Genomic DNA, 23,448 nt, shown 5'->3' on the forward strand with positions numbered 1-23,448 from the left:
TTAAAATTTCCCCTAAGAATTGCTTTGGTTGTATCCCATAAGTTTTGGTATGTTGTTTCCTTAATGACATTCTCTTGGATGAAATTATTGATTGTTTGTGAGATTTGTTGTTTGATCTACCATTCTTTAGGATTATTTAGTTTCCAATTAATTTTTAGTCTATTTTCCCATAACCTTTTATTACACTTAATTTTTATTGCATCACAATATGAACAGAATGTATTTAATATTTCTACCTTGTTGTAAACCTTCCCAAGAGTTGAGAAACAAGCTTTTAAGGAGTGATTTAAAAAGCATTGTTACCTAAATGAATAGAGAGTTGACTTCTGAGCCAGAAAGTCCTGGGTTCAAGTCACTTGACCTCTTAGTATTACTGTCCCAGACTACCTTGGCAATATTTCTAAGATTGTAAATTGCAGCAAATGTGTCCATCTATCTGTATTGGTGAGGAAGAGTCCAATCCCTATTGCCTTTCTCCTCTTCATGTTGGAGTCAGAAATTTCAGAGTCAAGTTTGTACTCTGCTGCTAGCTAACCGGGGTGACCTTAAGCAAGTTACTTGCTCATTTCCTTTGGGCCCCACTTTCCTCATCTATAAAAATAAAAGGCTTAAACTAGGTAACTTTTAAAGATCTCTTCTCCTTTTAGATTTTATGAAAGTATGTATAATATTCATTTTTGTTGATAAGCATTTTTAATGTTTGGATTGGTGGGACAAGAGAGGCAAGGAACCTTAACCTTGGTGGGGATTTTGTCCTCCCCACCCCCAAATTGTATGTACTTTACTTTTATGTGCTGAGCTGTGTATATGTTGTGTTCCCCCAAAAGAATATCCTACTTAAGGGCAGGGACCATTCCAGGTTCTTTCTCTAGCCTCTTCCTTTATCACAGTGCCTGGAATATGGTAGATTCCTAATGAACACATATGGACTTGTATTACAGACTAGTGCAATTACTTCAATTCTAGTGTGAGACCTGCTTTCAGAGTAAAGGAGCATATATCCATGGCAACAGTTTGTGGGCTAAAGAGAAGACAGAGAATCCAACTGTCTTAAATAAATGTAATTAAAAGTTACAACTCCTATTATACCTTTTCCTAATTAGACTACCTAGTGAAAAATGTGCAGTGAAACCAGCCACATTATCTCCTCAGAGGCTGATTGATAAGCAGGAGCTTACTCTAATCCATTTATTTTCATTATGGAAATAAAGATCAGCTATATGATGCTTGTTCCAGGATAATCTTCTGTCTGTGTTCTGATAAGGTCACCTAGATTGAGCAGCTTGACTGGAGACACCCATCTGCTCCATCCTAGCCTCTGATATGCCTGAGCTGCTAAAGAAGCAGCTTTCTAGGTGAGTTGTGGACCATAGAGGTAACAAAAGGTTAGACAAATATAAGAATGGCATGATCAGTCCCACAGTACTAGATTGTTAGTCCCATGGAACTAACAGTCTATGGCTGGTCCTTTGTGGGGAAAAAAAAAATTGACTACTCTTTATGCCTTATTCAGCAGAGCTCTCAGTGAAATAACCTTTTGTCTTCCTGGAGTTGAAAGTCTAGATTTCTCAAGGAGATATACTCCTATCCATCACATTGGGCCATGACTTGATTGTCATTGCTGAGTAATTCCCTCTGTGGTGTTTCTCCACTTCTGCTCTAAGACTGTTGAAAATCTTGTGAAATTCAACTGATTTTATCTACCAGAAAATTATGAGAGATGCCTACCTCACTGCTTCCTAACAGTCTTGATTACACAAGGCACTGTGCTAGGTGTTGGAGATACAGAAACAAACACACAAAAAAAGTTCCCTTAGGAAAACTGTAATTATTGTTATACCTGCTGTTTTGAGAGTGTTAGATGATTTTGCAAATGCTTTTTATGCTTTACGTTATTGATCCCTAAAACAATTCAAAGAAGTAATTACTACATTTATAATTACACCCATTTTACAGATGAAAAACTTGAGCCTCAGAGAAGTTAAATTACTTAGCCACAGCTAGTAAGAATTGAAGATTTCACTAGAACCCATGCAGTTCCTGGCTCTAATACTCTCTACACTGTATCAGATTTCCTGTGTCCTCCTCACTAAAGTTATACACCTCTGATTCCATCTTCTCCATTCTTCCTCAGGGCATAGTATTTGCCCCCTCTCTTTCCTCAATCTGCACTTATTTCCTTTTTGTTGTTTCATTCTCATCTGTTTACAAGTTTTTTTTTTTTTTTGTGCTTAATAGCGTTTTTTCCTAATTACATATAAAGATAGTTTTCAATTTTCATTTTAATAAGATTTTGAGTTCCAAAATTTTTCCCTCCCTAAGATATTAAATCTGACTTAGGTTATTTATATATAATCATGTTAAATACATTTCCATATTAGTAATCTTGTGAAAGAAGAATCAGGACAAAAGGGATAAACCCTGATAAAGGAAAATAAACCCCCCCCAAAAGTGAGAATAGTATGTTTTGACTTGCTTTCAGACTCCATGGCTCCTTCTCTGGATTTGGCTAGTCTTTTTACATCATGATTCTTCTGAAATTCTCTTAGATCATTGTATTGCTGAGAAGGGCCAATTATATCACAGTTGATCACTGCACACTTTTGCTCTATGTGCAATATTCTGGTTGTACTCACTTCATTCAGTTTCAGTTCATGTAAGTCTTTTCCTATTTTTCTGAAAAATACCTGCTCATCCTTTCTTATAGAATGATAATATTCTATTACATTAATTTACCATAACTTGTTCAGCCATTCCCCAATTGATGGGTATCCCTTCAATTTCTAATTCTTTTGCACCACAAAAAGAGCTGATATAAACCCTTTTTACACATGTGGGTACTTTTTGAAAACTTTTTTATGAGTTCTTTGGGATACAGATCTAGTAGTGGTATTGCTGGATCAAAGAGTATGCACAGATTTTGGGCATAGTTCCAAATTGCTCTCCAGAATAATTGGATCTCATTACAATTCCACCAGCAATACATTAGAGTTCCAGCTTTCCCCATATTCTCTCCAGCATTTATCACTTTGCTTTTCTGTCACATTAGTCAATCTAATTGGTATGAGGTCATATGGTAGATTTGTTTTAATTTGAATGAACTGTGGTCACAACACCTTATGGGATCTCATAATTGAAGGCGAGGGTCACAAAATTATGATTTATTATCTACAAATGGTTGATTTATATATCTATTTTATATACCTATATACCCCGGGTCATGTACAAAATTTTGGGGATGAAAAGGCATTATGAATGGGAAAAGTTTAAGTACCTCTGATCTGATCTATAGTGATTTAGAGCAATTTTTCATATGAGTATAGATAGCTTTATTATAATCATCAGACAATTTCCTATTTATTTTATTTGGTCACTTATCCATTGGGAAATTACTTTCATTCTTATAAATTTAACTTACTGCTCTATATCAGAAATACTGGCTGTAAAAATGGTTTCCCAGTTTTCTTCTTCCCTTTTAATCTTGGCTGCATTGGATTTATTTGTGCAAAACCTTTTAAATTAAATGCAATCAAAATTATTAATTTTGAATTTCGTAATGTTCTCTATTTCTTGTTGGCCATAAAATCTTCCCTTCTCTGTAGATCTAACAAGGAAACATTCCTTGCTCTCTTAATTTGCTTAAATATCATCCTTTATATCTAAATTACCCAATTTGACTTTGGTACAGGGTAGGATATGTTGTTCTGTCTAGCTTCTGACATGCTGTTTTCCTGTTTTCTCCTAAGTTTTTTCTCAAATAATGAGTTCTTATTCCAGAAGCTGAAGTCTTTGAGTTTATCCAACAGTAGATTACTGTGTCTTATGTACCTATCCTACCCCACTGATGTAGTCATGCCAAGTAGTTTTAATTATTGCTGTTTTATAATATAGTTTTAGTTTTGGTACAGCTAGGTTATCTTCCTTTCCATTTTTTCCCATTAATTCCTTTGCTGTTCTTCACCTTTTGTTCTTTCAGTTGAATTTGTTATTTTTACAGCTCTGTAAAATAATTTTTGGCAGTTTAATTGATATGGCACCAAAAAAGTAAATTAATTTAGGCACAATTGTCATTTTGATAATATTACCTTGACCTACCCATGAAGAATATATATTTTTCTGTTTGTTTAGGTCTGACTTTATTTTGCGAAAAATGTTTTGTAATTATGTTCAGATAGTTCCTGGGTTTGTCTAGATAGGTAGATTCCCAGGTAGTTTATATTGTCTGTAGATATTTGAAATGGGATTTCTATTTCTATATCTTGCCGCTGGGCTTTGTTGACAATATATACAGACATGATGATGATTGATTTGGGGTTATTTTATATCCTGGAACTTTGCTAAAGTTGTTTATATTATGTAATTTTTCATTTGATTCTCTAGAGTTCTCTCTATATACAATTACATCATCTGCAAAGGGAGATAATTTTGGTTTCTCATTGTCTATTCTAGTCCTTTCAACTTGTTTTTCTTGTCTTATTGCTAAAGCTAACATTTCTATTACAGATTGAATAACAGTGCTGATATTGGGCATCTTCGTTTCACCCCTCATCTTCCTAGTAATGCTTCTAGTTTATCTCCACATCTAATGCTTGCTGATGGTTTTAGTTAGATATTCTTATGTTAAGGAAAACTTCATTTATTTCTGTTCTCTTTAGTGACTTTTGTAGGAAATGGTGCTTTATTTTGTCAAAAGCTATCTTTTTCATCTCTTGAGATAATCATGTGATTTCTGTTAGTTTTATTAAGATCACATTTGCTGATAGTTTTACTAATATTGAGCCAGCCCTTTATTCCTGGTATAAATCCCACTTAGTCATGGTGTATTATCCTGGTGATAAATTGCTGTACTCTCTTTGCTAATATTTTATTTGCACTGATAGGGAAATTGGTCTATGATTTTTTTTCTTCTGTTTTGGCTCTTTCTGTTTTAGGATTCAGCACCATATCTGTGTCATAAAAGAAATTTGGTAGGAGTCCTTCTTTGCCCATTTTCCCAAATAGTTTTGGAAATAATATTGGAATTAATTGTTCTTTAAAGGTTTGATAGAATATACTTGTGAATCCATGTGGTATTGGAGATTTTTTTTCTTAGGGATTTCATTGATGGTTTAATTTCTTTTTCTAAAATGGAATTTTTAAAAAGTGTTTTATTTCCTCCTTTGCATATCTGGGCAATTTATATTGTTAATATCCATCCATTTCACTTAGATTGTCAGATTTATGAACAATTAGGCAACATAGCTCCTATTTATTTTTTAATTTCCTCTTCATTGTTGGTAAATTCAGCCTTTTCATTTTTGATATTGATAATTTGGTTTTCTTATTTTTTAATCAAAGAAACAAAGGTTTATTTGACTGTGTTTCCCACCTCACCCCCACAAAATCAGCTCTTAGTTCTATTTGTTATTTCAATAGATTTCTCACTTTATTAAATCCTCTTCTGATTTTCCAAATTTCTAATTTGGTATGTAATTGGATATTTAAAATTTTCTTTCTACGTTTTCAGTTAGGTACCAATTCCTTGATCTCCTCTTTCTCTCTTTTATTCATGTAAGCATTTAGGGATGTAAAATTTTCCTCTTATTATTGCTTTAGCTGCATCCCATAACTTTTGGTATGTTGTCTCATTATTGTCATTTTCTTTGATGAAATTGTTGATTGTTTCTCCAATTTATTGTTTTACCTTTTCTTTAGCATTAAATTATTTAGGTTCCAATTAATTTTTAGCATATTTTCCCCTTTCCCTTTATTTCATGTGATTTTTATTGCATCATTATCTGAGTAAGATGCATTTACTATTTCTCTATTTGATTGTGATGTTTTTATGGCTGGATACATGGTCAGTTTTTTTTTTTTTTTGTAGGTGCCATGTACTGCTGAACAAATGTTCCATTTTTTTCTATCCCCATTCCATTTTCTACAGAGCTCTATCATATCTAGCTTTCCTAAAATTCTATTCATCTCCTGAACTTCTTTTTTGCTTCTTTGTGATTAGGTTATTTTGTTCTCTGGGAGAAGTTGAGGCCCCCATTAGTATAATTTTACTGTCTATTTCTTCTTATAACTCATTTACCTTGTCTAAGAATTGGGATGCTGTACCATTTGGTGCATATTTGTTTAATATTGATATTACTTCATTGGTGTTGCTACCTTTTAGCTAGCTGTAGTTTCCTTCCTTGTCTCTTATAATTTGTTGTATTTTTGCTTTTGCTTTGAGAATAGGATTCCTACTCTGGGTTTTTTTTTTACTTTAACTGAAGTATAGTATATTGTCTACTAGTCTTTTACCTTTATTCTGTGTGTCTCTCTCTGCTTCTAATGTATTTCTTTTAACCAACATATTGTAAGGTTCTAGTTTTTAGTACACTCCACTGATTGCTTCAATTTTATGGGAGAGTTCATCCCATTCACATTCACAGTTATGATTCTCTCCATTCATTTCTCCCCTTATACTTTTCTCTCTTTTTTCATCCTGACCGTCCTCACCAGTATTTTGTTTCTGACTACTACCTGCTGTCTCTATTATCGGTGCCCCCACTTCCCTTTTCTTTCCCCTTTCCTCTTTCACTTCACTATACATTAAAATAAACTTCTAAACCCAATTGAGTTTATCTGTTTTTCCTTCTTTAAGCCAAATCTGATGAGGGTAAAGTTCAAACAAAGCTCACTCCCTCTCTTCTTTCCATCTAGTGTACCAGGTCTTTTGCACTCTTTTATGTGATGTAATTTACCCTCTTCTGCCTTCCCCTTTCTTCTTCTCCTAGTACAATCTTTTTCACCTACTAATTTTTTATATTATCACATCAAAATCATTATATCTATACCCTCTGTCTATGTATATACCTTCTAACTGCCCAATAGAGATAACGTTCTCAAGAGTTACAATTATCTTTTTCCTATATAAGGATATAAATGGTTTAATCTTGTTTTTAGCTTTTTATTTTTTTTAAATACTAATACTTTTTTAGTTTTCAAAATATTTGCAAGTTAGTTTTCAACATTCATCCTTCCAAAACCTTGTGTTCCAAATTTTTCTCCCTTCTTTCCCCTAGACAGCAAGTAATCCTGTATAGGTTAAACATCTGCAGTTCTTCTAAACATATTTCCACTTTTTTCATGCTGCACAAGAAAAATAAGATCAAAATAAGAAAAAATGAAAAAGATAAAAAGCAAGCAAATAACAAAAAATGGTGAAAATGCTATGTTGAGATTCACATTCAGGCTCCATAGTTCTCTCTCTGGATACAGATGACTTTGCCCATCACAGTTGACCATAACATAATCTTATTGCTGTACACTTATTTCTGTTCTCTTATTTCTGTTCACTTCACTTAGCATCAGTTCATATTAATACCTCCAGGCCTTTCTGCAATCAACCTGCTGATCTAAATAGTTTAGTCTTATTGAATTACGTGTTTGTTTGTTTTTTACCTTTCCTGTTCATTTTTTATGCCCCTATTGAGTTTTGTATCTGAAAGTCAAATTTTCTGTTTAGCTCTATTCTTTCCATCAGGAAAGTTTGAAAGTTCCCTCTTGCATTGAATGTCCATCTTTTTCCCTGAAATATAATGCCTAAATTGTTTTTTTTTTTGGTGTTGATTCTTTGCTGTAATCTAAACTCTTTTGCCTTACAAAATATTATATTCCCTGCCCTTCAGTTCTTTAATGGAAAAGCTACTAAGCCCTGTGTACTATTGATTGTATTGATTTGATATTTGTATTGTTTCTTTCTGGTTGCTTGCAATACTTTCTCCTTGATAGGATTCTGGAATTTTGCTACATTATATTTAGTAGTTTTCATTTTGGAATCTCTTTGAGGAGTTGATCAGTGGATTCTTTGAATGACTGTTTTATTCTGTGCCTCTAGGATATCAGGGGAATTTTCTTTGATGAATTATTGAAAGATGTTTTCCAGGCTCTTTTTTTTGACCATGGTTTTCAGGTAGTTCAATAATTTTGAAATTATCTCTCCTGGATCTATTTTCCACATTGGTTGTTTTTATAATGAGGTATTTTAGATTATCTTGGAGTCGTTCATTCTTTTGATATTGCTGGATGGATTCTTGATGTCTAATTGAGTCATTAGTTTCCACTTGCCCAATTCTAAATTTTAAGAAATTATCTTTAGTTAGTTAATGTGCCACCTTTTCATTTGGCCAATCTTACTTTTTAAGGAGGTGTATATTCTTCACTGGATTTTTGTCCGATTTGGCCAATTGTATTTTTCACAACTTGTTTTCTTTGCTCTATACTTCTGCTTCCTTTTCAAGCTGTTGTCTCCTCTTTTTCATAGTTCTTTTTTGTCATTCTCATTTCTTTTCCCAATTTTTCTTCTACCTCTCTCACTTGATTTTTAAAATTCTTTTTGAGCTCTTCAAAGAAGGCTTTTTGGGGTTTGATACCAATTCATATTCCCCTTTCTGGCTTCACATGTAGGCATTTCTACTTTGTTTTCCTATTCTGAGTTTTGAGTTTTGATCTTCCCTTTAACCATAGTAGCTTTTTATGATTAGCATACCTTTTCATTATTTTTTGATTTTTTAAAATTCAACCCTGCTCCTGGGGCACAAGGGGCACTGTTCCTACCTCTTTGTGCTGGGGCCTTGGTGGCCCTATCTAGTTGTGCATATGATGCTGGGTTTTGGGGTTGACAATTTTCCTTTTGCACAGGATCTGGAGGTCTCACAGTTGCCCTTCTGTGTCACTAGCCTGCTGAACCAGGACTAAGGAGCTGCACTTGCTGATCTATAGTAACTTAGAGCCTCCTTGCTGACTTGCCAGTACACTGTCTATGCTGCGCTGTGTGCCCAGCTAGGCTGCTTAAACTGGAAATTTGTTTCACTCTGTGTTTTTGTGGGTTCTCTCACTCCAGAATGTGTTTAGAGGCTTGATTTAGTGTTGTTTCCTAGGACAATTGCAGAGAGTTCAGAGAAGTTCCTGGCTTCTCTTTGGCTTTTGCTTCTTTAATAACTCTAAGCATTTTGATATCTTCCCAATATTAAATAAAGAATTTTCTGGATCTTCATAACCCCAGCCAGCTATCACCCCATTTTTAAAAGTCTCAATGCTAAACTTCTTGGAAAAATTGTCTATATCTACTGCCTCCCAGAGCCCTTTCTACCTTTCCCATTTCTTTACATCTTGTTACATACATCTTTGTTCTCTGAGATCCAGTTATACCAGCCTCCTTACTGTTTATCCTACAAGGTACTCCTCCCAGTTGAAGAAAATTTTACCAACTTTTCCCAATATTTGAGATTCTCTCTCCTGATCACCATCTCCTAGCTTCCCTGTTTAATCCCATATTGTCAAGTGAAATCCCATATTCTGTAAGAATCCTTTCCCAGTTCTCATTAAATTTAGTGCCATTCTTTTGAGACTGTCTCAAGTCAATATTTGTGTCTCTCTCTCTCTCTCTCTCTCTCTCTCTCTCTCTCTCTCACACACACACACGTGCACGCGCACACACTCCACACTCATGACTTGTTTGCACAAAAGTTTTTGCACGTTATCTTCTCTCATTGCGAGGTCCTTGAGCACAGGAACTTTTTTTTATTGAAGCTTTTTGTTTTCAAAACATATGCAAGGATAATTTTTCACCATTGACCCTTGCAAAATCTTGTGTTCCAATTTCTGCCCCTCCCTCCCACCCCCTCTCCCAGATGGCAAGCAATCCAATATATGTTAAACATGGTAAAAATATATGTAAATCCAATATAGGAATATGTATTTATACAATTATCTTGTTGAACAGGAAGAATCAAATCAAAAAGGAAAAAAATGAGAAAATAAAATGCAAGCAAACAACAAAAGAGAGTGAAAATGCTAGTTGTGGTCCACACTCAGTTCCCACAGTCCTCTTTCTAGGTGTAGATGCTTCTCATCATCACAAGATTATTGGAACTGGCCTGAATTGTCTTACTGTTGAGAAGAGCCACATCCCATCAGAAATGATCACTGTATAATCTTGCTATTGCCGTGAACAATGAAATCCCACAGGAACTTTTTAAAATAAATTTTGTATCCCCCGTGCTTAGCACAGTGTCTTCATGTAATGGCTACTTAATAATGCTTGTTGACTTTACCAGATTTTTCCTCCCTCCCTATCACCTTGTTCATCAACATAACCCTATTCCCTAGTAGTCAGCTGAGATAGCTACTGCCAATGGCCTTCTTGTGAAGAAATTCAGTGTCATTTTTGAATCTTCTTTGATTTCCATTCAGCATACTCTTGAACAGTCCATTCTTTTGAATAGTTTCTCTTTCCTTATCTTCAGAGTTAAGCACACACTTGTTTCTCTTCCTGCTCCTCATCTGTCTCTTCTCTGTCTCCTTGCTGGTTCCTAATTCTCTTTCCAGCCCCTGAAAATGGGCATTTCCAGTGGATTTTCCCAAATCTTCATTTCTTTTTACATTCTCTGCCTTGATCTAAATCAATCTCACAGCTTCAGCTCCTACTGGATATATGCAAGTGACACCACAATTTCATTTCTAAACCTGGACTCTTTCTCAGTTCCAGAAACAGAGTACCAGCCACCTACAGAATGTCCCCAGGTCATTTTCTTAAATGGCATTTGGATATCTCTGTGTCCATATCCTATCTTATTACCTTTCCACTCAAACTCATGACTTGACTATGTTTCTCCTTGGCTCCTATGTTCACTCTACTTCTCATGTTCAAAATATTTCTTCTCCCTGTCCTTTCCCCATATATGCAATTCACTTAGTTGCCAAGTCTTGGTGGTTTTCCCTGTGCACAACCTCTTTTGTCTCATCCCTTTTCTCTGTTCCCACTGCTGCCCTGACCTATTGCCATAGGTTCCTCCCTGTCTTCCAGTCCGTCCTCCAGTACCTCCCATGGCAATCACACTCATGTATGTAGCTGATTACTGTTCATCTCTGCTATGAATTCCTGCAGAGGAAATGTTGAGCTTTTGGCTGTCATTTCATATCTTCCTCAATCTGGAGCCAGCATACCTCACTCAGCTCATCATCTGGTACTCTATTCCATGCATTCTGTGCTACAATCTCATTGGTCTACTTTTTTCCTGAACCACTCCTGCCATTACCTTTGTGACTTTGTTTAAGCTTTCCCTATGTATGCTCTAGCCTCTTTCCCCTCTTTATATGTTCAATATCTGCCCATTCTTTAAAACACAGCTGAAAACCAACTCCTCTACAGAGTTTTCTTTGATCCTCACCCCTTTCCAGACTCCTGTCCCACTTTCTTTTGTAACTAAGTTTGGTAAAGTGATCTTGTGTATTTGAGTTTTCTATGTGCCAGCCCCTTGATTATATTGTAGACTTGACAAGGGCAGGGATTGTGCTCAACTTTGGATCTTTGCCAGTGCCTTGCACCATGATTTGTGTACAGTTGATGCTTGATCATAAAGTTTTAGATCTATTTGTAGAGAGATGGTGGCTCAGATGTTGGTCACCTTATATCATTTTTTCTGTATGATATTTCATAAGATACTACTGGCTTCACCATCGAGATCGAAAAATTGATATTTCATCTGTAAACATGATGGTAAATTGGAACGAATTTAAGGGTTATATTCCTTTAATTGATTCAACATTCTGGGACTTGTTCTGTTCTATACTAGGTCTCACGATAGAGTCAACTAATCATTGCAGGAGAAAAACTAGTGGAGTAATAGTTCTTCAACTTATATATTTATCTTTTCTCTTCTTTACTGAAAATTTAGAATATAGTTGAACATCTGTAGCTAGGAAGGAACACTGTGTGCATGTGTGTGTGTGTGTGTTATATACTGTGCACTGTGTGTGTATGTAGTATGTGTTATACATATGTATATATGTATATGTGTGTACACGTGCACATTACCCTAGCTATGAAATTTTCTGTGAAGAGAAGAAATGCAGAATATGCAACAGTTTTTTTAATGGTTGTAATTAAAGGACCAGGTGGCTCCCAACAGCACGAACTACCAAGAAGACAAAGCCGTTGAGAGTTGGGACTAGCTAGAGCAGATGGCGTAGCCTTTGTACCACTTTAAGGTCGACTTTGCCTCATCTCTCTATAGGGCTTTGGAGGATGCATCCTTTTTCATTTATGCATTTACATTAAAGCAAAAAAATGAAAATTCAAATGAAATTCTGCATCCCATGAATAAGTAAGGCCTTCCATATGTAAATGCTTCCCACCATGCGCTAATGGTTCGAGGTGGAAGGCTCTGGAGGGCCTGCCTGGCTGTGACTATCTTCTGCTTGAAAGATATGTTAATACCGAATAACAGCTCAGTCCAGCCCTGAATTGGTGCTGTAAAATGAGGGGTCAGGGCCTTCATACTTAAGGCCTCATATCCTGATCATCTATCAACCTAAAAACAAAAACGGGACTATCAAAATGCCAGCAGCTTGTTCCATGGGACCCTGAGAAAGAAAAGTTGTTTTCAGAATCTTTCGTGTGTGCATCCTCAATAACCTAGTTCCAGATGGCCACATCAGGCTCTGAGCACCACAACCAATACATGCCCAGATGCAGGGCCATAGTTCCTCAGAGGACCAGTAGGCCTGTCTGCTACACACCCCTGACCAGAAATCCATGAAGGGGATCGCACCACCTGTGGTATCAGCCACTTCTGCTTTGGAACACCTCTCCTCTAGAGATCCTTTTATCAAGGTGAGAGCTGCTTCCTTGTCACTCCCACCTATTGCTCCTTTCAAGTGCTCATGTGTGTGAAAGCTGCAAATATTTTTGTTTGCTGGTGGAGCAATAAGCACACCATGTAATTAGTCGCCATGTATTGATAACCAAGCATTAAGTACAATGGCTTAAACAGCTCTTCTGGATAATCCTCGTTCATAAAAAAGGCTGCAATTTACATTGACTCACCCTCCTCACTGAAATCGCTGGATTTATCATTCTACAATCATTTATTTTTCATTAGTATAATGGGGGAATTTGAAAGCAATTATTTCATAAGCACATGCAAAAGAGTGAGGGGTTTCAGTGTTAATGCAAAGTATAATAACTGTAGATCCCAAAAGCCAGCGTGAGATTAACCAAGCCAGAACAAAGACAATTGAAGCTTTGTTCTGTAGGATACAGTAGAATGGGTCACTAGGCTCCATTACTCCTCAAGTTGTCTACATCCTTCATAGCCACTGGTTAATTGCGCCATTGATCAATGCACTCGTATTATAATCATATCTACACACTGACAGTCTCTCCAGGCAAAAATTAGCCATACTGGTGTTGAGCGTCACGTGGATAAAACAATTGGTTGAATGGGAGGAATGGATCAGATGTTCTGGTGTCATACGGACAGGCAGCTTTAGAGGAACTTCCCCCCCCCCCTCCCAGTCACTCCATCCCCTGCATTTGGTGCACAGAGTGGGAGACTCAACTTTCCTACTGAAACATTGCAAGTTCCTCTAGCCTTTGCACACTGGGAGTATCTGCTTCTCCTTAAGAGATTTGTATCAGATTCCCTGGGCACAAGGGTACAGCTTGCAGGAGTGAGCAGTCAATCCACAGTCACGAGATACTTGGATTCACATTCTGCTGCTGCCACTAATCCTGTACCTTTGGGCAAGCCACTTAACTTCGGTTTCCTTATTAGGATTACAATGAAAAGGATTATGATTCCTTTATGTTCTGTTTTATTAGGTTGTTGTGAGAACTGCCTGAAATAGTGTTTAGGAAGTGCTTTGTAAGTCTTGGAAAACTCTGAGTGTAGTCACAATGTGGGGCCGTCCATGAAGACCTGGATTTGGAGGTAGGAAGCCCTGGGTTCAAATTCTGCCTCGTGTAATAGCTATATGACCTCAGTCAAGACACTTCCCTATGCCTCAATTTTATTTCTCTGTTAAAAAAAGTGACTAAACTCAGTGGTGTCTAAGGATGCTGCCAGCTCTAAACCTCTGATCCTACCCATGAGGCATAAGAAGGGACAGCATAGCAATAAAAGGACCTGAGTTGGGAAGCCTGGGCTTATCTGCCAGTTTACTGTGTTTACCAGCATGACTTTGTCCAAAGCCACTTTTCCTTCCTGAACTTGTTTTCTTGGTCCTGCCAAAGGTAGCAAATATGGAATCAACTATTCTCCTCTTCACTTAAGCAACACAGAAGAGGCTGGGCTTCTCATTTCACAGTGTAGTAACTACTCCACCTTTAGTATCAGGTAGTGTAGTGATTAGAGCCCTGGACTTGGAATCAGAAATGTTCATTTTCATGAATTCAAATCCGGTCTCAGACACTTCCAAACTGTGGGACCCTGGGTGTATCACTTCACCCTGCCTGCCTCAGTTTCCTTGGCTATAAAACGATCTGGAGAAGGAAATGGCAAACCTTGCCAAGAAAACCCCAACTAGTTGGATTCATCTGACAATTGACAACAACAAAACCTGTTTTCTGAGTTTCTTCTGCTCTCTCACTATGCGCAGCCCAATGCCCGACACACACATACACACACACACACACGCACACACTTTGCTTTATGATGTACCCCTGGAAAAGTCTTCAATAGCTCAGAAAACCAGGTAGCAAGGCTGCAGCTGCCAGCAAGAGGGAGCTCTGCAGCCCTCCCCCATCTCCATCTCCCTGCTTCCTCTAGTTCATTTACTTGGTAATGAAGAGCAGCCAAGTATAAAATACAAATAAACACTGCTCTCAATTAGGATGGAGCTATGCCTTCTTAATACTAATTGTCATCATATCTAAGGTGTTCACACAATATTCATCCAAGTGGGCTGTCTGCGTGTATTTGAAATAACCTTCCTGCTCTTAATGTTCACAATGTCTTCACAAGGGGCTACTGATAGTGTAGGGTGGGGGACACAGAAAGACCTGGTTTCAAATGCTACTACTTTTTAGTTGTATCTCTAAGTCGCTTAAGACTTTAAAACTCAAGTAAATGCAATAGTACTGGGATCTCTTAAAGAAACAAAAGCTCATTTCAAATGATTTACTTTGAGAGTATTTACTGAGGGGGTCTGTTCTTTAGCTATAGCAGAAACCTGCTGGTCTCTTTCTCCCCACAGATCTCTTTGTGGTAGCCCAGGACTGCTCTGAGATTCTCCTGATGTCTTGTATGGAGCCATTAGAATGTCATTTAGGAAAATAGTCATAAGAGTATGATCTGCTTGAGAGCCCCTGCTGTTTTTGCCTTCTTATTGCTTCTAACCTTTACATGGTGCCTAATATATAGTAAGCCCGTGACAAAATACTTGTATTCTAATGCCTTCACAGGAGAAACTGTGATAACAGAACCAACCACTTCTCTGTATGTCTGAAGTGTGCCATAATGGGCTGTGGTCTGGGTTTGGAGTCAGGAGGGCCAGATTTCAAATCCCACTTCTTACTAACAACTACCCACTTGATATGGGACAAGTCACTTATTTTCTCTTTGTTCCAGGCAGATGGTCAAGATTTATGTGCTAGCATTTCTGCCTTGGTGGATGGGCTTTCCCATTGGAGAGAGGTCCTTCTTAATTCCTTGTAACTTGCATCAATTCCTGACCTTGTTTGGAAAAAGAAAGATGACAGGATAGGTCAATGTCTTGGGTTGGGACAATTAGAAATGGTTTGATCTGTAGCAAGTTATCCTGAAATGTCTGGCTTAGAGGTTAGTGGTATTGTGACCTTTCACCTGAAATTGTTCCCAGGTTTGGCTCCTAAACTACGAATTTGCTTGGAAGTGCAGGGACAGGGAAGGTGGGCATATGTTCCCAGGGTTAGTTTAAGTAAGAGAAAGTGCTTTCCTTAAAAAAATTAAAAAGTGTTTTCCTTATCTTTGCATTCCTAACACTCCTCTTCTCTGGACCCCAAATACTCCAGTGGGCGAAAAGCCCTGAAAAGGGAAAAGTGATAACGAGAATCCTATCTGTTGGCCCTTCTATCAGTTGGTAAGCATTGTTTAAGTACCTTTTGTATGCCAGGCACTATGTTAGGCACTGGGAATACAAGAAAGGTGAAACACAGTCCCCTTACTTGAAGAGTTCCCAAACTAATTGGGGAGAAAACGTAAAATCAACTATTGTACAAGCAAACCACATACAAGAGAAATAAGAGAGAATCAACAGAAGGAAGCCGCAAGAATTCTGAGAAACTTGTTACAGCTTCCTACAGAAAGTGGGACTTGAACTGGGATGTGAAAGAAGCCCGGGAAATTGGGAGGTGCAGATGAATGGGGAGAGCAAGCTTGGAGGACAGTAAGGCAAGTCAGTGATTGGAGATGTGGTGTCTGTGGACAGTGAACCAGCCCTAACCCTTACTCAAAGTGGACTAAAGGCTCTGTATTGGGTGTGGGACTGAAGACCAGCAAAGACCTAAGTTGGTAGCTGCTTATTTTCTTTCTAGCATGCTTTTTAAGATCAGCATAGGTAAATCATCCACCTTCCAATCTCTGGATGTCACCTCATACTGCCTGAATGGAGCTAAAAGCAACCATTGCTCAGCCTATAGCCTATTTCTGTCAAAACCTCACACAGCAATGGCACTTTGGAATTACCAAAAAAAAAAAAAAAAAAAAAAAAAAAAAAAAAAAACCACACCTGTCTAGACATTGGGAAGAAGAAATCCCAAGCTTCCAATAGTTCTTTTTTTTTTTAAAACCTCAATGGACTTCATTTCCCAATGGACATAATGCCCTGCCAAGAAATAAGTTCCTTTGTAAGCACTGAGACTATCATCTATTCCCTCCATTTCACTTAAAATAATTTCAGTCTTTGAAATGTCATATTTTTGAGAATTTATCAAAATTTCACAATAGTAGCTATTTGCATCTGTTATCTGCCAAGAGAAATAACAGCATTTTTATTAATGTGATATTAACAGTAAACATAATAGTGTAATAATAATAATGATAGTAATAATATTGTGACAATAAGAAACAGCATGGTTAATGCTGCTGCTTGGTGATGGATAGGTCCCTTGGAGTCAGGTAGACTAAGAATCCAGCTCTTCCTTTGACATACATGGCTCTAGACAAGTTCCTTAACCTTTCTGTGCCCCATGTAGATCTCTAGGGTATAGGCATATGACCATCTTTGTAAAGGAAATTTCCACTCCAGGAATTAACCACCTAAGTGGAATAGCATCTGCAGAGCAAAACAAACTGATACTTTGCCATGTATTTTGATTTCCACAACAACTCAAATACTGTAGGAGTTATTGTACTTATTTTGTTTCTTTTTTTTTGCTGAAACCATTGGGATTGAGTTGCCCAGGGTCACACAGCTAGAAGTGTTAAGTGTCTGAGATCAAATTTAACTCGGGTCTCAGGTCCTCCTGACTTCAGGGCTGGTGTTCTATCCATTGTGCCACCTAGCTGCCATTCTTTCTTTCTTTCTTTTTTTAAAACTTTTTTATTTTCAAAACATATGCATGGGTAACTCAGCATTGACCTTTGCAAAACTTTGTGTTCCAAAATTTGCTCCTTCCCTTTCCCCCTTTCCCCTAAACAGCAAGTAATCCAGTGTATGTTAAACATGTGCAATTCTTCTGTATATATTTCCACAGAAATATCAAATCAAAAAGAAAAAAAAAGAAAGAAAAAATGCAATCAAACAACAACAATAAAAAGGTGAAAATACTGTGTGTTTTTTTGTTCTTTTTATTTTATTTTATTTTCATTCACTCATTTATTTTTAATTTGTTTCATTAAAGCTTTTTATTTTCAAAATATATACAGGGATAATTTTTGACATTTACCACTAAAAATCCTGTTTTCTAATTTTTTTCCTCCCTTCCCCTCCCACTTCCACCAGTTCACAAGTGAAACAATATATGTTAAACCTGTGCGATTCCTCTATACATATTTCCACAGATATCATGCTGCACAAGAAATATCAGCTCCAAAAGGGAAAAAAATGAGAAAAAACAAAATGCAAGCAAACAAAAACAAAAAAGAGTATCAACAAAAAGAGTGGAAATACTATGTTGTGGTCTACATTCAGTTCTCACTGTCCTCTCTCTGGGTGCAGATGGCTTTCTTCATCATAAGATTATTGGAACTGGTCTGAATCACCTCATTGTTGAAGAGACTCATGTCCATCAGAATTGATTATCCTATAATCTTGCTGTTGCCATGTATAATGATCTCCTGGTTCTGCTCATTTCATTCAGCATCAGTTCATGTAAGTCTCTCTAGGCCTCTCTGAAATCATCCTGCTGATTGTTTCTTTACAGAACAATAATACTCCACAACATTCATATATCATAACTTATTCAGCCATTCTCCAGTTGATGGGCATCCACATCAATTGGAGAATGGTTAGGTAAATTGTGGTATATGAATATTATGGAATATTATTGTTCTTTAAGAAATGACCAGCAGGATGAATACAGAGAGGCTTGGAGAGACTTACATGAACTGCTGCTGAGTGAAATGAGCAGAACCAGGAGATCATTATACACTTCAACAATCGTTGTTGAACTGTATGAGGATGTATTCTGAAAGAAGTGGATTTCTTTGACAAAGAGAACCTCTAACTCAATTTCAATTGATCAATGATGAACAGAATCAGCCACGCCGAGAAGGAACACTGAGAAATGAGTGTGAACTGTTTGCATTTTTGCTTTTCTTCCCAGGTTATTTTTACCTTCTGAATCCAATTCTTCTTGTGCAACAAGAGAACTGTACAGTTCTGCACACATATATTGTATCTAGGATATCTTATAACATATTTAACATGTATAAGACTGCCTGCCATCTAGGAGAAGGTGTGGAGGGAGAGAAGGGAAAAGTTGGAACAGAAGTGCGTGCAAGGGATAATGTTGTAAAAAATTGCCCATGCAAATGTTCTGTCAATAAAAAGTTATTATAATAAAAAAATAATAATGGGTATCTCAGTTTCTTTCCTCTACAAAAATGGCTGCCACAAATATTTTTGCACAGGTGAGTCCCTTTCCCTCCTTTGTGTATCCCTCTTTGGGATACAAGCCCAGTGGAAACACTGCTGAAACAAAGGGTATATTCAATTCAATAGTCCTTTGGGCATAGTTCCAGATTGCTCTTCAGAATGGTTGGATCCATTCACAATTCCACCAATGATACATATATTAAAATCCCAGTTGTCCCACATCCCCTCCAATATTCATCATTATCTTTTCCAGTCTTCTTAGCCAATCTGAGAGGTATATAGGGATACCTCAGAATTATCTTAATTTGTTATTTCTCTGATTAATAGTGATTTAGAGCACCTTTTCATATGACTAGAAATGATTTTATTTTCTTCATCTGAAATTTCCTATTCATATCCTTTGAACATTTATCAGTTGAAGAAGGCCCAAATTCTTATAAATTTGAGTCAGTTTTCTCTATATTTTAGAAATGAGGCCTTTATCAGTACTCTTGAATGTAAAAATGTCTTCCCAGTTTATTGCTTTCCTTCTGATCTTGTCTACATTAGGTTTGTTTGTACAAAAACTTTTTAACGTAATATAATCAAAATTATCTATTTTGTGTTCAGTAATGATCTCCAGTTCTTCCTTGGCCACAAATTCCTTCCTTCTCCACAGATCTGAGAGTTAAATTATTCTATGTTCTTCTAATTTGTTTATATTATCACTCTTTATGTCTAAATCATGAATCCATTTCAACCTTGAAATCATAATATATATGATATTAAATGTGGGTCAATGCCTAGTTTCCTCCATATAAATTTCCAATTTTCCCAGCAGTTTTATCAAATAGTTTGTTCCTATCCCAAAATCTAGGATCTTTGGGTTTGTCAAACACTAAAGTACTATAGTTATTGACTATTTTGTCCTGTGAACCTAACCTATTCCCCTGATCAGCTACTCTGTTTCTCAATCAGTACCAAATGATTTTGTTTGTTGCTTTATATTATAGTTTTAGGTCTGGTACAGCTGGGCCACCTTCCTTTGCATTTTTTCTTCATTAATTTCCTTGAAATTCTTGACCTTTTCTTCTTCCAGATGACCTTTGTTATTATTTTTTCTAGCTGTGTGAAGTAATTTTTTGGAATTTGATTGGTATGGCACTAAATAAGTAGCTTAATTTAGGTAGCTTTGTCATTTTCATTGTATTAGCTCAGTCTATCCATGAGCACTTGATATTTTTTCAAGAGATTAGATCTGACTTTATTTGTGTGGAAAGTGTTTTGTAATTGAGTTCATAAAGTTCTTAACTTTCCTTTGGCAAATAGATTCCCAAATATTTTATATGATCTACAGCTAATTTGAATGGAATTTCTCTTTTTATCTCTTCCTGTTGGACTTTGTTGGTAATATATAAAAATGCTGACACTTTCTGTGGATTTATTTTGTATCTTGCACCTTTTACAAAGGTAAAAGTCGTGAATTGTTTCTAGTAGTTTTTTTTTAATTGGTTCTCTAGGATTCTTTAAGTATACAATCATATTATCTGCAAAGAATGATAATTGGGTTTCCTCCTTACTTATTCTAATTTTTTTTCTTCTCTTATTGCCAAAGCTAACATTTCTAATACAATATAAAATAGTAATGGTGATAGTGGGTAACCTTGTTTCACCCGTGATCTTATTGGGAATGGTTCTAGGTTATCCCCATTACATCTGATGCTTGCTGATGACTATTTATCATTTTAATAGGAATGGGTGTTGGATTTTGTCAAATGCATTTTCTGCATCTATTGAGATAATCATGTTTTTTGTTAGTTTGGTTATTGATATAGTCGATTATGCTAATAGTTTTCCTCATTAATCAGCCCTACATTCCTGTTATAAATCCTACTTGATCATGGCATATCATCCTGGGGATAACTTGCTGTAATCTCTTTGATAATATTTTAAGAGTTTTGTATCAGTAAATTAAGGAATTTAGTCTAATATTTAACATGTATTGGTCAACCTGCCATCTGGGGCAGCGGATGGGGGGAAGGAGGGGAAAAATTGGAACAAAAGGTTTGGCAATTGTCAATGCTGTAAAATTACCCATGCATATAACTCGTAAATAAAAAGGTTATAATAAAAAATAAAAAGGAATTTATTCTATAATTTTTTTTCCTGTCTTTTGACCCTTCCTGTTTTATGATTATTAGCACTATATCTGTGTCTTAAAATTTTTTTTTTCCTTAGGACTCCTTCTTTCCCTAGTTTTCAAAATAATTTTGGAATTAATTGTTCTTTAAATTTTTGGTAGAATTTACAGGTAGAATCCACGTGGCCCTGGATATTTCTTCTTTGGGTGCTGATTAATAGCTTATTCAGTTTCTTTTTCTAAAATGGGACTGTTCTCCTCTGTTAATCTGGGCAGTCTATTTTTGTAAGTATTTATCCATTTGTATGTGTGTGTGTATATATATATATATATATATATATATATATATATATTGTATTTAACATATATTTTAACATATTTAACATGTAATGGTCTACCTGCCATCTGAGGGAGGGGGTGGGCGGAAGGAGGGGAAAAATTAGAAGAAAAGGTTTTGCAATTGTCAATGCTGAAAAATTACCCATGCAATATATCTTGTAAATAAAAAATTATTTATCCATTTGGTTTAGATTATCAGATTTATTGCCACACAATTGGGCAAAATAGCTTCTAATTATTGCTCTCATTTCCTCTTTATTGTTGGAAAGTTCACCCTTTTCATTTTTGATGCTAGTGATTTGAGTTTCTTTTTTCCTTTTTCTAATCAAATTGACTAAAGCCAGCTCTTAGTTTTATTTATTATTTCAATAGTTTTCTTATTTTCAATTTTATTAATCTCCTTTTCTTTTTAGAATTTCAAATTTGGTAGTTACTTGGAAGTTTTAAATTTGTTATTTTTCTAGCTTTTTTAGTTATAAACCCAATTCACTGATCATCTCTTTCTCTGTTTTATGCAAGTAAGCATCTAGAGTTATAAAACTTCCTCTAAAAACTCCTTTGGCTTCATCCCAAAAATTTTGATATGTTGTCCCATTATTGTCATTCTCTCTGATGAAATTATCACTTGTGTGTCTGATTTGTTTCACTCACTCATTCTTTAGGATTAGTTTCCAATGAATTTTTGGTCTTTTTTTTGCCTGGCCCTTTATTACATGTAAATTTTATTGCATCTTCTTCTGAAAATGATGCATTTACTATTTCTGCCTTTCTGCATTTGATTTTGAGGTTTTTATACCATAATATATGGTCAATCAATTTTTGTGTAGGTTCCATGTACCACTGAGCAAAATATATATTCCTTTCTGGCCCCACTCAATTTTTTTCCAAATATCTAACTTTTCCAAAATTCTTTTTACCTCCTTAACTTTTCTTTATTATTTTGTGGCTCAATTTTTGTAGTTCTGATAGTGCAACGTTAAGATCCCCAGTATTATAGTTTTGTTGTCTTTTTCTTCTTGCAGCTCTCTTAACTTCTCTAGGAACTTGGATATTATACTATTGGCATATATAAGTTTAGTATTGATATTACTTCATTATCTATGGTACCTTTTAGCAAGATGAAATTTCCTTCCTTATCTTTTTAATGAGATTTATTTTTGCTTTTGTTTAATATGAAATTATGATCTTTACCCCTGCCTTTTTTTATTTACTTCAGCTAAAGCATGATACATGTTGTTCCAGCCTTTTACCTTTACTCTGTATGTATCATTCTGCTTCAAATGCATTTCTTCTAAACGACATACTGTAGCATGCTACCTTTTAATCCAGTCTGCTATCTGCCTGTTTTATGGGAGAATTTATCCCATTCATACTCACAATTAAAATGACTAACTGCATTTCTTGCCATCTTATTTTCTCCAAGTTATAGTTTGCTCTTTCCTTTCCTACTTCCTTATAAGACACGTTTCTCTATCAAACTAAATATATCTGATATTCAGTTTTTGAGCCAAATCTGATGAACTTAAGGTTCATGCAATACTCATCCCCCTCCCTTCTTTCCCTCTATTGTAGTAGGTCTTTTTTGCCTTTTCATGTGATATAGTTTACCCCATTTTACCTCCCTTTTCTTCTTCTTGCAATAAATCCATTTTCTCTCCCTAATTTCTTTTTTATGCCATTACAATATAGGTAAAGTATACTTCCATCCTCCAAGTATACTCTTAACAAAAATATAGTTCTCAAGAGTTCAACACGCCATCTTCCCATTCTTTTAAGACAGATTTTCCTTTTAATTGTGGCTCAAATCTGGTCTCAGACACTTAACATGTTCCAGCTGTGTGACCCTGGGCAAGTCACTTAACCCCAAGTGCCTCAGCAAAATATATATATTCCAAGAGAGCCTTTTGAGTGGAGACCAACTCACATCATCCTTTGAGGCTTCATCTGGAATTGTTTTATATTTAGTGTCCTCGGGTTTTAAGATCTGTTCTTCTCTGTCTCCATAAAACCTATCTATTGTCAGAGCTCTGATGGCTTTTTGGCTCATTTTTAAAGATGGAGTTCTGCTCTTAAGGCAAAGGAGAGGTTGTCCCAAGTGTTCTATACAGGGAACAGTGGCTTCACACTGCCCTGGGGCCAATGCTGCGGGCTTCCTTTTA

The sequence above is a fragment of the Sarcophilus harrisii genome, chromosome X (genome assembly GCF_902635505.1).
Source record: "Sarcophilus harrisii chromosome X, mSarHar1.11, whole genome shotgun sequence".
NCBI classification, from domain to species: Eukaryota; Metazoa; Chordata; class Mammalia; order Dasyuromorphia; family Dasyuridae; genus Sarcophilus; species Sarcophilus harrisii.